The sequence below is a fragment of the Gopherus evgoodei genome, chromosome 3 (assembly GCF_007399415.2).
Source record: "Gopherus evgoodei ecotype Sinaloan lineage chromosome 3, rGopEvg1_v1.p, whole genome shotgun sequence".
NCBI lineage: Eukaryota > Metazoa > Chordata > Testudines > Testudinidae > Gopherus > Gopherus evgoodei.
This window is the reverse complement of record NC_044324.1, coordinates 154,193,658-154,209,041: the sequence shown is the minus strand read 5'-3', so window position 1 is coordinate 154,209,041 and position 15,384 is coordinate 154,193,658. Positions and strand designations below refer to the sequence as shown.

At 46.9% G+C, this 15,384-nt stretch overlaps 1 protein-coding gene across 1 annotated transcript in view; it reads left to right on the top strand.

The window, feature by feature from the left end:
- SRD5A2 (steroid 5 alpha-reductase 2) overlaps window positions 1–15,384 on the top strand; it is a 63,694-nt gene that overhangs the window by 30,136 nt on the left and 18,174 nt on the right. The window lies entirely within an intron of this gene.

Sequence of the window (15,384 nt, the reverse complement as noted above, 5' to 3'; positions counted from 1 at the left end):
TAGGGGTCGGATAGGGGGCAGGGCCAGCCTGTTTGGGAGGCATAGCCTTCCCTACCCTAAAGCTCATTCAGTAGTTTGAGGCTTGCAAAAGAGCCAAGCTGTTAGCTTTTCCATTAGGGCTACCATCCCTTTCACTTCTCAAATGCCAAATTAAAGTCTATATTTAATTTCATTGCCATAGGGAGATTGATGTCAGGGAAGGGTAGCTTAATTTAAAATTAGCCACTAGGGGAGGGATCACATGAGAAGAGCAATATCCTACACCACCTATCTCCTTTCCAACTCTACCAAGGGAGACCCCCCTCTCCCCTGCATTCCCTGAGGTTCAGAGGGGTTAATTCAGTGGTTCTCAAACTTTTGTACTGGTGACTCCTTTCACATGACAAACCTCTGAGTGCAACTCCCCCCTTATAAATTAAAAACACTTTTTTATATATTTAAAGTATTATAAATGTTGGAGACAAAGCGGAGTTTGAGGTGGAGGCTGACAGCTCGTGACCGCCAGTAATAACTTTGTGACCCCCTGAGGGGTCCCGACCCCCAGTTTGAGAACCCCTGGGTTAATTTAATTTTAGCATTCGGTGTCCATTCTCATGCATGTGCTATTTTGAGCATTTCAGTTTTCACAACAGAGGCTCATCCCAGATTCTAGAACAAGCTCAAGTGCTCAGTTCGTGGAGTATGTACATAAGCTATACTAAAGACAAACCCACAGTAACCGTCTCCAGTTTGTGAGGGACCCCATGGAGCCAGTCTCTAGGAAACAGATAAAGGCATGGAGGTTAAGTTCATTAATAGCTATTAGCCAGGATGGGTAACGAATGGTGTCTCTAGCCTCTGTTTGTCAGAGAGTGGAGATGGATGGCAGGAGAGAGATCACTTGATCATTACCTGTTAGGTTTACTCCCTCTGGAGCACTTGGCATTGGCCATTGTCGGTAGACAGGATACTGGGTTGGATGGACCTTTGGTTTGACCCAGTATGGCTGTTCTTATGTTCTAACCTAAATGATCCCAAAGTTATGGAGACAGATATGAGTCAAGGAAGCCAGCAGAGTATCAGAAACCTGGAAAAATCTCTTACTGGATGTGCGCAGGCGTTTGATCACAAGCTGAGGTGATTCGAAAGTTTTGGATTTTTTTTAAGCAGAATTTTTTTATTGTTTCTTTAATCCATCAAACGCAGCAAGCATCAAATATTTGGCCACACACTTCTGAAACCCCAAGCCATATTCAGGTTTGGCAGACTAATTTCAGCTTTTCAATTAAAAAAACCACAACAATTTTTGAAAAAAAGCAGACATTGTCCGTGATTTTTTTCCTGCTTTTTAAAAACCCCTAGTTTTTGATCCAAAAAAAGTTTTGATGGAAAATATTTGTCCAACCCTTTTAATGAGCTTTAGTGCCTTTTAGCACTAGCTGATGCTGAGAACCAGTGGTACCTTGTAAAGAAGTTTTCTCTAAACTGGGTTTGTGCCGAGATGCGGAAGGTTTATTTTTCCCAGGGCAGCCCGTGGGGGGGAGCAAGTGGGGCAATTTTGTGCCAGACCCCCACGAGAATATGGTATTGTATAGTATTGCAATTTTTTTATGGAAGGGGCCCTCGAAATTGCTTTGTCCCAGGCCCCCTGAATCCTCTGGGTGGCCCTGCTACACTTGTGAGTTAGAGCTCATTAAAGCAGCTCTGGGTGCCCTAGCTCACTACCCATTCACATTGACAAGGCATGTAGAGTGCTCTGACTCTGCAGCTAGGACACTCCTGGTACTCCACCTCAGCAAGTGGAATAACATTTGATGCGCCGCCGCTGGAGTGCTGCGGCGCCAGTGTGGACACCCTGATCTGTTAGTGTGCTCTGATCGGCCTCCAGAAGTGTCCCACAATGCCTGTTCTAGCCACTCTGGTCATCACTTTGAACTCTACTGCCCTGCCCTCAGGTCACCAGCCATCAGACCCGCCCTTTAAATTCTCTGGGAATTTTGAAAATCCCCTTCCTGTTTTCTCAGCCAGGCGTGGAGTGCTATCAGTGAATCTTTCCAGGTGACCATGCCTCCATGCAACAAGCAATCCCCAGTATGGAGCAATGATGAGGTGCTGGACCTTATCAGTGTTTGGGGGGAGGAAGCCATCCAGTCCCAGCCATGCTCCAGCCATACGAAATACGATACCTTCAGGCAGATATCAAGGGACATGATGGAAAGGGGCTATGACTGGGACGCACTGCAGTGCAGGATTAAAGTGAAGGAGCTGTGAAATGCCTGTCGCAAAGCCCGTGAGGCAAACAGCCGCTCTGGTGCTGCCCCCGTGACCTGCCGTTTCTACAGAGAGCTGGATGCGATACTTGGGGGTGAACCCACCTCCATTCTGAGGACCATCGTGGACACTTCAGAGCTCATTGCAACAAGGCAGGAGGAGGAGGAGCAAAGTGGGAGTGAGGGTGCTGAGGCAAAGGAAAACACCCTGGAATCCCTAGATGTGTGCAGCCAGAGCTATTCTTAAGCCAGAAGGAAGGTAGCCAGTCACGGCGGCTGGTGCTTAGAGAAGAACAAACACCAGAGGAGGTTCCCGGTAAGAGGCTTTTATTTTGGGAAGGAAGTTATTCGGTGCAGGCTCTTGGGGCGAGGAGGGTTAGGGCTGTATGCATGCTTAGATGTGGAATAGGGTGTTGATGTGCTGTCTTAAATCGTGGTAATCGGCCTCAGTGATCTCTTCAAAGATCTCAGCCAGAACTTGGGCAATGCACTTGTGCAGGTTTCTCGGGAAAGCCACTGTGGTCCTTGTCCCAGTAAGACTTACTTGTCAGCACCACTGTACCGTTAGGGGTGGGGGGACCATTGCTGCACACAGGCAAGCTGCATATGGGCCAGGGTGGAAGCCATATTGTAATAGAAGATCCTCCCATGCTTCCCAGGTCACCTTCAGCAGCGAGATATCTTCCAGGATGAACTGTGGAAAATTTGGGCATAGTGTTCAGTATAGGGGACCTCTACCACTGTTAGCTCTCCCCAAGGCACAGAAACTCAAAGGACAGTACAGCTGTGAAACAATCAGTCACGCTTGACCCTGTGCTTATTCTCCATTTTAGAACTCCCATGGGTTATGTGCGCTTGCTTTGGGAGGGGCAAATTATTCTATTGTGTAGACTGTGCTTGTCTTTAAGTACGGAGGAATCATTGCTCTGTCTGGTGAGAACAATGTTGCCTCTGTAGAGTGTTGCATTTTGCCTTTACAGATGCAAGCTTGAGATCTCACCCATCCGTGTTATCACCGGTCGAAAGACTCCAAAAAATCAGGAAGAGGCCACGTAGAAGCAAGGAAGACATGTTGCATGAAGTAATACAGCATTCAAGTAATGAAAATCAGAAAGTGCGGGAGAGTGAAAAGAGGATCCGATAGCAGAATGAGGAGAGCCGACACAAAAGCACAGTGCTCCGGCAGCAAAGAATGGATCGAGTGATAAACATAATGGAGCGCCAAGCAGACTTTATCCAGGTGCTCGTAGCCATGCAGGCCGGGCACTACCGTGCCCGCCCTCCCCACGCCCACTGCAGCGCTTGTCCAGAAACTCTTTCCCTTGTGTCTCCATGTCACCTCCAACCCACTTTCCCCAACATCTGGGTTCTTACCGCCCCCAGCAGCCTCCAGCGCCTGTAGCTTCACCACCCAACCCTGAAAACTACGACCCTTACCCACTGCACTCAACCCCCATCACCATGCAGTATAGCCATCCTGAAGTGCAGCACTCATTGCACAGCACTCCAGACAGGAAGGCTGAGTGTGATAACAGGACATACGCAAATATGTTATTGTACTGTTCCGCACTCCACCTCCTTGCCCTTTCTGGTTCCCAAGCAGTTGTGTTTCTTTTCAATACATGAGTTTTCTTTTCAATAAATGGATTTTTTGGCTTTGAAAACAGTCTTTATTATTGCATAAAGTAAAAGATACCTTAGCCCAGGAAAGAAACAGGCACTGCATACCGGCATAGCAAACACAGATTCCTACTAACATTGGAACCACTGCGCTTCACTCCCATGCAGGACACCAGACATTACTGGTGGCTTTCAGCCTCAACTTGCTTCCTCAAGGCATCCCTAAATCCTTGCAGCCCTACACTGGGCCCCTCTAATAGCCCTGCTCTCTGGCTGTTCAAATTCAGCCTCCAGGTGTTGAATCTCCATGTTCCATGCCTGAGTGAATCTTTCACCCTTCCCTTCGCAAATGTTACAGCACACGGATATAACCTCGGGGATGCTGTTATCGGCCAGGTCCAGCTTCCCGTACAGAGAGCACCAGCGGCCCTTTAAATGGCCAAAAGCACACTCCACAGTCATTCGTCACCAGCTCAGCCTGTTGTTGAACCGCTCTTTGCTGCTGTCAAGGCTCCCTGTGTAGGGTTTCATGAGCCATGGCATTACAGGGTAAGCAGGATCTCCAAGGATCACAATGGGCACTTCGACTTCCCCTACAGTGATCATCTGGTCTAGGAAAAAAGTCCCGTCATGCAGCTTCCTGAATAGGCTACTGTTCCAAAAGATGCATGCGTTATGTACCTTTCTGGGCCAGCCTGCGTTAATGTCAAGAAACGCCCACAGTGATCCACAAGCGCCTGGAGAACCATAGAGAAATACTTCCGATTAACGTACTTGGAGGCTCGGTGGGCTGGTGCCAGAATAGGAATATGCGTCCCATCTATCACCCCTTCACAGTTAAGGAAACCCATTTGTGCAAAGTCATCCACAATGTCATGCATGTTATCCAGAGTCACGATTCTTCTGATCCGGATGAAATTAATGGCCCTGCAAACTTGCATCAGCACGATGGTCGACTTTCCCACTCCAAACTGGTTAGCAATCAATCGGTAGCTGTCTGGAGTTGCCAGTTTCCAGATTGCAATAGCCACCAATTTATCCACTGTCAGGGCAGCTCTCAATCTCATGTCCTTGTGCCGCAGGGTGTGGGCAAGCTCCTCACACAGTCCCATGAAAGTGACTTTTCTCATCTGAAAGTTCTGCAGCCACTGCTTGTCATCTCAGACTTGCATGATGATGTGATCCCACCAGTCAGTGCTTGTTTCCCGAGGCCAAAAATGGCGTTCCACGGTGGTGAGCATGTCTGTGAATACCACAAGCAAACTCATGTTGTATGCATTACTCGAGTTGATAGCATCGTCGGAGCCCTCACTGTCACTTTGGAGCATAAAGAATAACTCAACTGCCAAACGTGACGTGCTGGCAAGACTCGTCAGCATATTCCTCACCAGTTCGGGCTCCATTCCCACAGACCAAAAGGGAAGACAGAGTGCGCAGTACAAAAAAACATTGAAAGATGGCTCCAAATGTGGACAGAAGCACAGGGATTGCTGGGATGCAAACTGATGCATCACGGGGCATTGGGACAGGACCCAGAATCCCGCCCCCCACAAGCCACAGCACCAGAATGGGAAGAGGTGCTCTGTGGGATAGCTGCCATAATGCACCGCTGCCAATGCCGCTGCAAGTGCTGCAAATGTGGCCATGCCAGTGCGCTTGCAGTAGTCAGTGTGGACAGACTACAGCACTTTCCCTACTGCGCTCTCGGAGGGCTGGTTTAACTCAAAGCGCTCTACATCTGCAAGTGTAGCCATGCCCCAAGTTTATTTAACAAAGAGATTTGTACGGTAGCAAACAAAAATATTGGATACGAAAGGTTACCTAGAAAAGAAAAACAAAAGCTTTCTATGGCCCAAACTTAACTAAAACTTTATTCTTCTGTCTAAAAAAGTTTATCTCATCCAAAGTTCTTCCCAGGGTTTTCAGCCAAGTCTGGCTGAGGTCCATTTTTCATTATGCAAGCCCACTGTCAGTTTACTTTCTCAGGAAAGTATAGCTGGGGATCCCTCTGCACCCCAGATATAGTTTCAAAAGTTCCTTGTCTGTACTTGTAAATAGGATACTCCACCTGGTTTTGTTTTTGACTTGCAAGACTCACAATCTCTTGATTAGCATTTTGCTTGGACTGTAAAGGGATATCTGTTGTGAACTGTAGTGGTATTAGGCATCCTTCAGCCTCAAGAGACCATGGATATGCAGCTCTGAGTGGTAAAGAATTTGAATTTACTCAGCTGGTTTTATGGCAACTGCAAACGTGGCTGAAGAGACCCACTCAAGAGAGGCAACCTGCCGCATCTGTCACATTTAAAGGTGATGTTTCAACCTTTTGAGCTCTGCCTTCTGCAAGCTCTTTTCTCCTCTGTGAAGCTGGACTGCTTCCTCTCGTAACTCCGGAGACCTTTGTAAAGTTCTTGGTTCCAAAAGCTGCAGTCTTGAGTGTGATCTTCCCATTTGTCCACATCCATGTCCATTTCTTCTCACCTGCACACATCCTTTAAATGCAATTTTGGGCTCACTTTGGGTCTTTTTCCAGATGCCAACTGACCATAGAAGATGTCCTTTGAGATGCACCATCGTTCATTTGGCACACATGCCCAAGCCAGTGGAGGCATCTCTGTTTGAGGAGTGTTTGCATACTGAGTGTGCTGGCCTGCGTGAGCATCTCAGTGTTGGTGACTCTGTCCCTTCAGGAGATTCCAAAAATTTGATGAAGGCAACTCATATGAAGGCTGAGCCTCTTTTCATGGTGAGTCTAAGGTCCATGTCTTGTTCCCATACAAACGTGTGCTGATAACACACGCATGATACGTGCAGATCTTTGTGTGTTCTGTCAGTTTGTTGTTTTGCCATATAACAGGCCAGTCTAGACATTGTTGTGGTGGCTTTTCCAATGCTGATGTTGAGTTCCATTTCAAGTGAAAGGTTGACTACAATAGTGGATGTGAACTCATTCACCACTTCAAGTTCATAATTGTTGATCTTGATAGAGGGTGTTTCTTCATCTGCTTGGCATATTATATTAGTCTTTTTTAGGCTTATAGTAAGCCCGAAGTCTTGGCAGTCTTTGGAAAAACTGTCCTTTAGGCTTTGAAGATGAGTTTCTATGTGGGTTGTCACTTCTGTGTCACCAGCGAGGAGGAGGTGTTGGATAAGGGCATCCCAAGTCTTGGTTTTAGATCTGAGTCTTGCAAGATTGAACAGCTTTCCATCTGATCTTGTGTGCAAGTAGATCCCCTCAGGAAGCAAAAGCTTGTTTCAGTAGCAGGGAGAAGAAGATCCCAAGCAGAATTGGGTCAAGTATTCAACCTTGCTTAACTCCACTACGAATCTGGAAGGCCTCAGACGCTGAGCTGTCATATTGGACTGTGACGTATCATGCTTAAGAGCTTGTGAGGGGCATCCAATCTTTTCTAGAAGTGCGAATAGTCCACTTCTAATGACAAAGTCAAAAACCTTTGTGAGATCGATGAAGGCTATGTAGAAGGGCTCTTTTGTTCTCTGCATTTCTCTTGTTGTTGTCTCAGTAAGAAGGTCATGTCGATGGTAGACCTTTCAGCACTGAAGCCGCACTGTGATTCAGGATAGACTCTGTCTGCAAGGATCTGAAGTCTGTTCCCGACAACTCGGGCAAAGTCTTTTCCCATAATACTAAGAAAGGAAATGCCACGGTAGTTGTTACAATTGCTCCTATCATCCTTATTTTTATAGAGCAGGGGTAGGCAACCTATGGCACGCGTGCCAAAGGCGGCACATGAGCTGATTTTCAGGGGCACTCTCACTGCCTGGGTCCTGGCCGCCGGTTCAGGGGGGCTCTGCATTTTAATTTAATTTTAAATAAAGCTTCTTAAACATTTTAAAAACCTTATTTACTTTACATACAATAGTTTAGGTATATATTATAGACTTATAGAAAGAGACCTTCTAAAAATGTTAAAATGTATTACTGGCCTGCAAAACCTTAAATTAGAGTGAATAAATGAAGACTCAGCACACCACTTCTGAAAGGCTGATGACCCCTGTTATAGAATGATGATGTTGGCATCTCTCATTTCTTGTGGTACTTGGCCTTCTTTCCAGCATAGGAAGAGCAACTCATGAAGATGTTGCAGTAGAACAGGTTTTCTGCATTTTATGACCTTGGACAGTATGCAGTCTTTTCCAGGGGCCTTTCCGTTGTGAACTATATAATACCCAATTTGCACATGACCAGGCAAGGAGAGAGAAGCATCTCTTAGCCCCTGCCTGTCAGCACAGGTGCCAGAACAGGGGAAGCCAGGAGGCCAGGCCCATCTATTTTTCACCAGGGGTCCCACCCCTGCCCCTCCTCCTCCCCCTGAGGCCCCATCTCCCAGAGCCGGGTCAGGATAAGAGCCACACAGGCAGTTGTGCAGAGCTGCGGACTCTCCACCTGCTCTGGGCAGGAACACAGGCCAGGGGGTGCTGTCATGCCCCCCTACCCTGGCAGGTGGAGGGACCCGGGCTCCCTGGCCTCGCTCCGGCTTCAGGTATTTATGATAACTTTTTAAACCTCTCTGATTTTTACATGTACCTCTGCTTATTAGGAACTTGGGGGGAGAGAAGGGGCAGGGGTGAGGCCACAGAAGGGGCAGAGGCCCCTGGCCCCCTCACTTTTGGGAAGGCTCCTCTGCCCCTGCCTGGCAGGTTTATGTGGCCTGCCTTAACTCATAGACCTACAGAACATAATTTTCAGCATATACACATAACTCCACCTATTTCCCATACATACATCTTGCAATGATTGTGACTACTAGCATGGTACAGGCTTTCATTAGAGACTTTAGATGACATTCTTTGTATGCAGCATTGTTGTAGCCATATTCATTCCAGGATTAGAGACACAAGGTGGGTGAGATAATAGTTTTATTGGACCAACTTCTGTTGGTGAGAGAGAAAAGCTTTTGAGCTTGCATAAAGAGGTATGAGAGAGCTGCAGGGGTGAAAGTAGACATAGGGACTTACCAGTACAGGGCTGGGTTGGGGATGGCTCTGGCCCCCGGAAGGGGTGGGGCCTCAGGCAGAAGGGGTGGGGATGAGGGGGGTCAGAGCCAGCTCCAGCCCACCCTGTACCAGTAAGTGCCCTCCCTTTCCCCTGCCAGGGTAGCAGCAGCAGCCGGGGGCTCCATCAGCAGTTTAAAGGGCCCAGGGCTCGGCCACTGCTACAGCCCCGGCCCTTTAAACCGCTGCCGCTGCTACCCCACGGCTCTGGCAGCAGGGCTTCAGGGGCTATTTAAAGGGCCCAGGGCTCCCCTGCCTCTACTGCCCCAGGCCGGAGCCTGCTGGAGCAATGGCTAGGCTCTGGCAGCAGGGCTCCGGCTCCTGGGGCTGTAGAGGCACTGGGAGCCCCAGGCCCTTTAAATAGCTGCCGGAGCCCCACCGTTACTCCAGGGCTCGGGGGGCTATTTAAAAGGCCCAGGACTCCCCTGCTTCTACCACCCCAGCTCTTTAAATAGCTCAGGGCAGTAGAGGCAGTGGGAGCCCCAGCCCTTTAAATAACCCCCGGAGCCCTGCTGCCACTACCCCAGGCTCAGTGGGGAACCAGGCCACCCCGGTACACCATAGCAGGGCGTACCAGCTTACTTTCACCTCTGGATATAGTGTCAGTTACAATGATTTGTATGTTGTGGATGCCTACCTGTCTATCTTAAATTCTTATATGGAGCCCATTGAAATGGTATCTGAGTTCTTCACAATCTTTCATGGATTTATCCTTACCACAGGCCTGTGAGGTAGGAAAGTAGTATCATTTCCTCCTGCCCCCTAGGAACTAGATGGAGATGGCTAATTTATTTCACAAAAGGCATCTATACAGCCTGTAACAAAGTTAAAGTTACTACCGACTTGTGTCTGATAATCTAGAGGTTAAATATTCTGTATCTCATTACCAATCTGCAGAGCCACACAGACTTCTGCCCAGTAATTTTCTAAGGAACTAAGTATTTTAAGGCAGTTTACATGGAATCCTGTTAATGGGAAACAGCAAGTTTCTCTTTCAGTGGTCTTTCAGGTCTTCTGTACTGCAGACAGATTTGTTCTGCCTCTAGCAGCCAGGCCACTGTTGTTCTGGCAGGATCCCTGGTCTCTTGGTCTGGGGACTGATTTATTTTGTCTTTGATGGACTGCCAAGTTGTTTTCCTTGCTGCATATGCTCTTTCCTCCTCTGCAATGTAAGTTGTTAACTTGGCAGTATGTAGGACTGTGATATTGGCTTGGTGCCATCCTTCTCTTAATTCATTCTAAGCAGCTATTGATGCCACACTCACAGAGTTTTTTGCTGTGTTTGCCTATTGCTTACCCCCTTTTTGGTTCATAAGTTTTCCATTTTTTTAAAGATATCGTTGCCAAAAAGGCCCTGAGACTTGAGACTAGTTCATGTAAGTATAAACCCTTAAATGAAGTTTCTATTGCTCCTGCTGATCCCACTGGAGGATTGAGGCCATAAACTGCTTGAGTTTCAAGTGGTATAGATATTTACCCTACTGCTCACATGGGGTTTGATTACACTGGAGTGACACAGTTGTATTTACTGATCATTGCCAACTCCAAGCATTCAAAAACCATAAATCAAGCTCCCAGAATCATGAGATTGACTTAAAATTCATGAGATTTTTTTTTAATTTGGTTTTATTTTACTGTCTTCTGGTTTCTGAGCTCTTAGCGTTCACTTGATTCATGTTTTCAAGGTTTCTTCCACAACCATGAGGATTAGAAACTTTACTTTTGTATTGTTTGTACAGTGCCTAGCACAGGGGTCGGCAACCTACGGCACACATGCCAAAGGTGGCAGACCACCACCGCTCTGGGGTTCCGGATGCTGCTCCGTTGCCAGCCGGGGTCCCAGCCGCTGGCCCCACTCAGCGCCCGCTGCTGGCCTGGGGTTCCATTCTCTCAGCCGGCGGCAGGCTGAGCGGGGCTGGTGGCGGGCTGAATGGCTCAGTCCGCTGCCAGTCTGGGGTGCCAGCAGCACTCAGCTTGCTGCTGGTCTGGGATTCCAGCTGCCGGCCCCGCTGAGCCTCCTGCCGGCCTGGTGAGCAGAACCCCAGGCTGGTAGCAGGCTGAAGGGGGCCGGCGGCCGGGATCCCAGCTGGCAGGAGCTGACGGAAGGAACCCCAGAGCGACAGCGGGTCTGGGGTCCCGGCCACTGGCCCCACTCAGCCCAGACCGGCAGCGGGCTGAGCAGGGCCTGGAATCCTTGTCTGGGGTTCCAGCCACCAGCCCTGCTCAGTCCGCTGCCGGTCTGAGGTTCCATTCACTCAGCCAACAGCGGGCTGAGCGGGGCCAGCGGGGGGCTGAGCAGCTCAGTTTGCTGCTGGTCTGAGATCCCGGCCACTGGCACCACTCAGCCCGCTGCCAGCCTGGGATTCCGGCCGCCAGCTCCTGCCAGCCAGGATCCAGGCTGCCGGCCCCCCTCAGCCCGCTACCAGCCTGGGGTTCTGCTTGCCTAGGCCAACAGGAGGCTGAGGGGGCCAGTGGCTGGGACCCGAATGGCAAGGGGCCGGCAGCCGGAACCCCAGACTGGCAAAAGACTGAGTGCTGCCGGCACTTCAGACTGGCAGCAGACTGAGCTACTCAGCCCCCCGCCGGCCCCGCTCAGCCTGACATCGTCCTGCTCAGCCCGCTGCTAGCTGAGTGAATGGAACCCCAGACCAGCAGCAGGCTGAGCAGGGCCAGCAGCTGGACCCCAGACCAGCAGTGGGCTAAGCAGGGCTGGTGGCTGGAACCCCAGACAAGGATCCCAGGCAAGGATCACACTAAATTGATATGATCTGCATTTTAATTTTATTTTAAATGAAGCTTCTTAAATATTTTAAAAACCTTATTTACTTTAAATACAACAATAGTTTATTTATATAGTATTGACGTAGAGAGAGACCTTCTACAAACGGTAACATGTATTACCGGCACACGAAACCTTAAATTACAGTGAACTTGGGACACCACTTCTGAAAGGTTGCCGACCCCTGGCCTGGCACAATGGGGTCCTGGTCTATGACTGGGGCTCCTGGTAATAGTACTAAATGAATCAATGAAAGTTGGCATTCTGGAGCCAGGGGCTTATGTAAGAAGCAGGGGCTTCAAGAAGAACATCAAATACAATGAGATTTGTAATAAAAGTGTGAGAGTTGGCTCTTTACTGTGTTCAAATTATTTTGATTTAGAAATTGTTACCTGACTGAGGCACTTATTTCTCACTATATTTGTCCTGTATCCATGCTCTGGTTAGAATGCAGACTGTGGAGTGAAGTTTATATTATTACAAGGTTTGCTCTACTATGCTTTGTAAAAAAACAACAGAAATATTAAATGTTTTTTGTTTCCCAAGAAATGTGCTGGCTGGAGTGGGGCGGGGGTAGAAAGGATATTCTTGTAGTTAAGATGTTGGATTGATAGGGATGAGCCTCTCCCACTTCTTTTAGATTAGATTCACTTCAGTGTTGTTCCTTGCCAGCAATTTAGGGTTCTCCTCCCCACCCCAATACCTTCTGCATCTAAGCTTTGCATACTTTGCGAATTGTGCAGGTCGTAACATGCTCTTTACAAAGCCTGCAGCAAACTGATGTGAATAATATATCAAACTGAAATTTGCATTAAATATACTTTTAAATGATACACTAGTATATTTAGGAATGTGTCGCATTGTGGTAGTACCGTGGGGTCCCTTTGTATAAAGGACAGTACAAACACATGACAAAAAGATGCTCCCAGTCCCAAAGATCTGTATAATACAGTTTAAAATATGTTTATTATATATGTGGTTTTTAAAAAGTGGTTATGTCTTTAGTTTTGGGTACTTATGATAACTTTTTAAATCCTCTCTGATTCTTACATGTATCTCTACTTACTAGGAACTTTTTGAGAAGTGATGTTTGCTTACAAGAATCTATTTTGCAGATATGACAAACCAGGAAATTGTTAGCAATGTTTTTGAAAAGTTCTCATAAAAGTTTCTATACGTTTTCTAGTGACTTATCCATTTCCCATATCTCAAACTCCTTGTGTAATATGGCCCAAACATTTCAGATAAATCCTGACTGGATTGACTGATTTCTAGTGAAGCTGAAAGGATGATGGGTTAGCTGAAAATTGTTCTTATTTCTAGCTAGCTTTACCTTTAACTGTGGAAGGATTGCATCCCTTAATAATATTAGCTTTCTCCTTTGCATAAATTCAATAATAGTGGGAGTCTTGTTACTTTCTTCTATTTTATTAAAAATATATACGGCTTAAACATTTGGGAAAACCCTGTTGAGGTCATTTTCGTTACAACGGTGCAGTGAAGACAGGATCTTAAAAGTACTGATAAATTCTGGTAACTTCCATAAAAGCAAATAAGTGTGTTATAGCTAGGGTGACTATATTTCCCAAAGAGAAAATGGAACACCGCATGGAGCTAGCCCGAGCCACTCACCCAAGCCCCCTTCCCCACGCAGGGCTGGTGTCGCTGCTCACCCGAGCCCTGCATGCCCCCCTGCATGGGGCTGGCATTGTCACTTCCCTCCCTGCCCCCCACATTTTATTTCACACCCCACTTTTTTTTTTTACAAAAGTGGGCATTTGTCCCATTTGCTCTTGCCAACTGCTCAAGTTTGCAAGAGCAAATGGGACAAATGACCACTTTTGCCAAAAAAAGTCAGGACGGCCAGGACAGAGCTTAAAAAAGGAATGTACGGTCACCCTAATTATAGCCCATAAAATTGTAACAAGTGGTTTGTGAGTGTGTGGCTTATCAAAGTGAATTGGTTAGCAGTTCTCAAATTTCACTGCTCCTCAACCTCCTTCTGACAACAAAAATTACTATACAATCCTGAGAAGAGAGACCAAAGCCGGAGCCCAAGCCCACTGCCTTTCAGCCCCGGATGTGTGTGTGTGTGTGTGTGTGTGTGTGGTGGGGGGCGAAGCCTGAGCCCAGCCGCCCAGGGCTGAAGCCTTTGGTCTTTGGTTTCAGTCCCGGGTGGTGGGGCTCAGGCTTCAGTTTCAGCCCAGGGCCTGAGCAAGTCTGACGCCAGCCCTGGCGACCCCATTAAAATGGGTTTGCAACCCACTTTGGGGTCCTGACCCACAGTTTGAGAATCGCTTAACCCAGGGGTTGGCAACCTTTCAGAGGTGGTGTGCCGAGTTTTTCATTTATTCACTCTAATTTAAGGTTTTGTGTGCCAGTAATACATTTTAACATTTTTAGAAGGTCTCTCGCTAGCTATAAGTCTATATTATATAACTAAACTATTGTTGTATGTAAAGTAAAGAAGGTTTTTAAAATGTTTAAGAAGCTTCATTTAAAATTAAATTAAAATGCAGAGTCCCCCGGATTGGTGGCTAGGTCCCGGGCAATGTGAGTGCCTCTGAAAATCAACTCACGTGCCGCCTTCGCACACGTGCCATAGGTTGCCTACCCTTGTCTTAACCTAATCCCACAAGTAAAGGTTTAAAACAAATGATAAAGTGGCATTAATCACCCCAACTCCTATATACAATGTATAGTTTAAAGAAAAAAATAAACAGAGGGGTGAGGACACAAGCGAATACACAGAGAATAAACGTCCCCTTCACTGATGCAGAGTTTCTCTGTAATCCATAACAGCACAAGTAAATTATCTGCAGTGAATAAATCAGTCTAAGGCATGAGTGAAAGGTTTTAATTACATGAATTTTGCAAAAAAAATAATCAGACTAGGAGTCTTTCCAGGGCTCTAAATATTATTTGTATCCTAGCATAAAGATTTCTCCCCACAAATAAATAGTTCTGCACAAGAATTATGTCAAGGCACAGATACCACATTTTTAAGGTAGTCTTGAATCCCAGAACAAGGGTACTGTCACAACAATAATTGGAATAAAACTATTTCCTATGCAGATGGTTCTGTGGGTGTTTAAAAGAAAGCTTTCTGTTGTAGGTAGAAGACCTTGGGAAGTGGCTTTGGGGCATTTTTTTAGCAGTACTTTCATGTACTGTATGTATGTAGTTGCTTGGCTTTTGAGGAAGACCCTACAGATATGGCTAGATCAGACCTCAGAGGGTGCCATCCAAATGGGTAATAATGAGGACATAAAACTATCATAAGCTGATCCTTTCTAGTGGAAGAAGATAATACTGCTGTGACAGGCATCCATCAGGTGCTGCTGTTACAGTCTCTCACATAATTCTTCATAGTTTGTGAGTACGTTTTTGGTCTTGGAAGAAATGTTTATGGTAGTTTTTTAGTTTACAAGGTTCTGTGTAGATTAGAAAGTGCTGTGTGAACAACAGGGGAGTTTGGTCTCTGCCTTGGTTTCTGACTAGAGTCAATTCGTGAGGCAGAGTTGCTCCCTGTGTGCTGTTTAACCATCTAGTTTCAGGACTTTGTAAGTTAAGCACGTTATATGTAGAATATGCCCAGATTATGTGTCACTCATTTTTCATCCACTGAGGCGCCAACTTGCAAGGCCCTGAAATTCTGCTACTGCTTGGGAGAGAGGGGACGCTGACACTGGTGTCAGAATGGGACACTAGTGTCAGAAG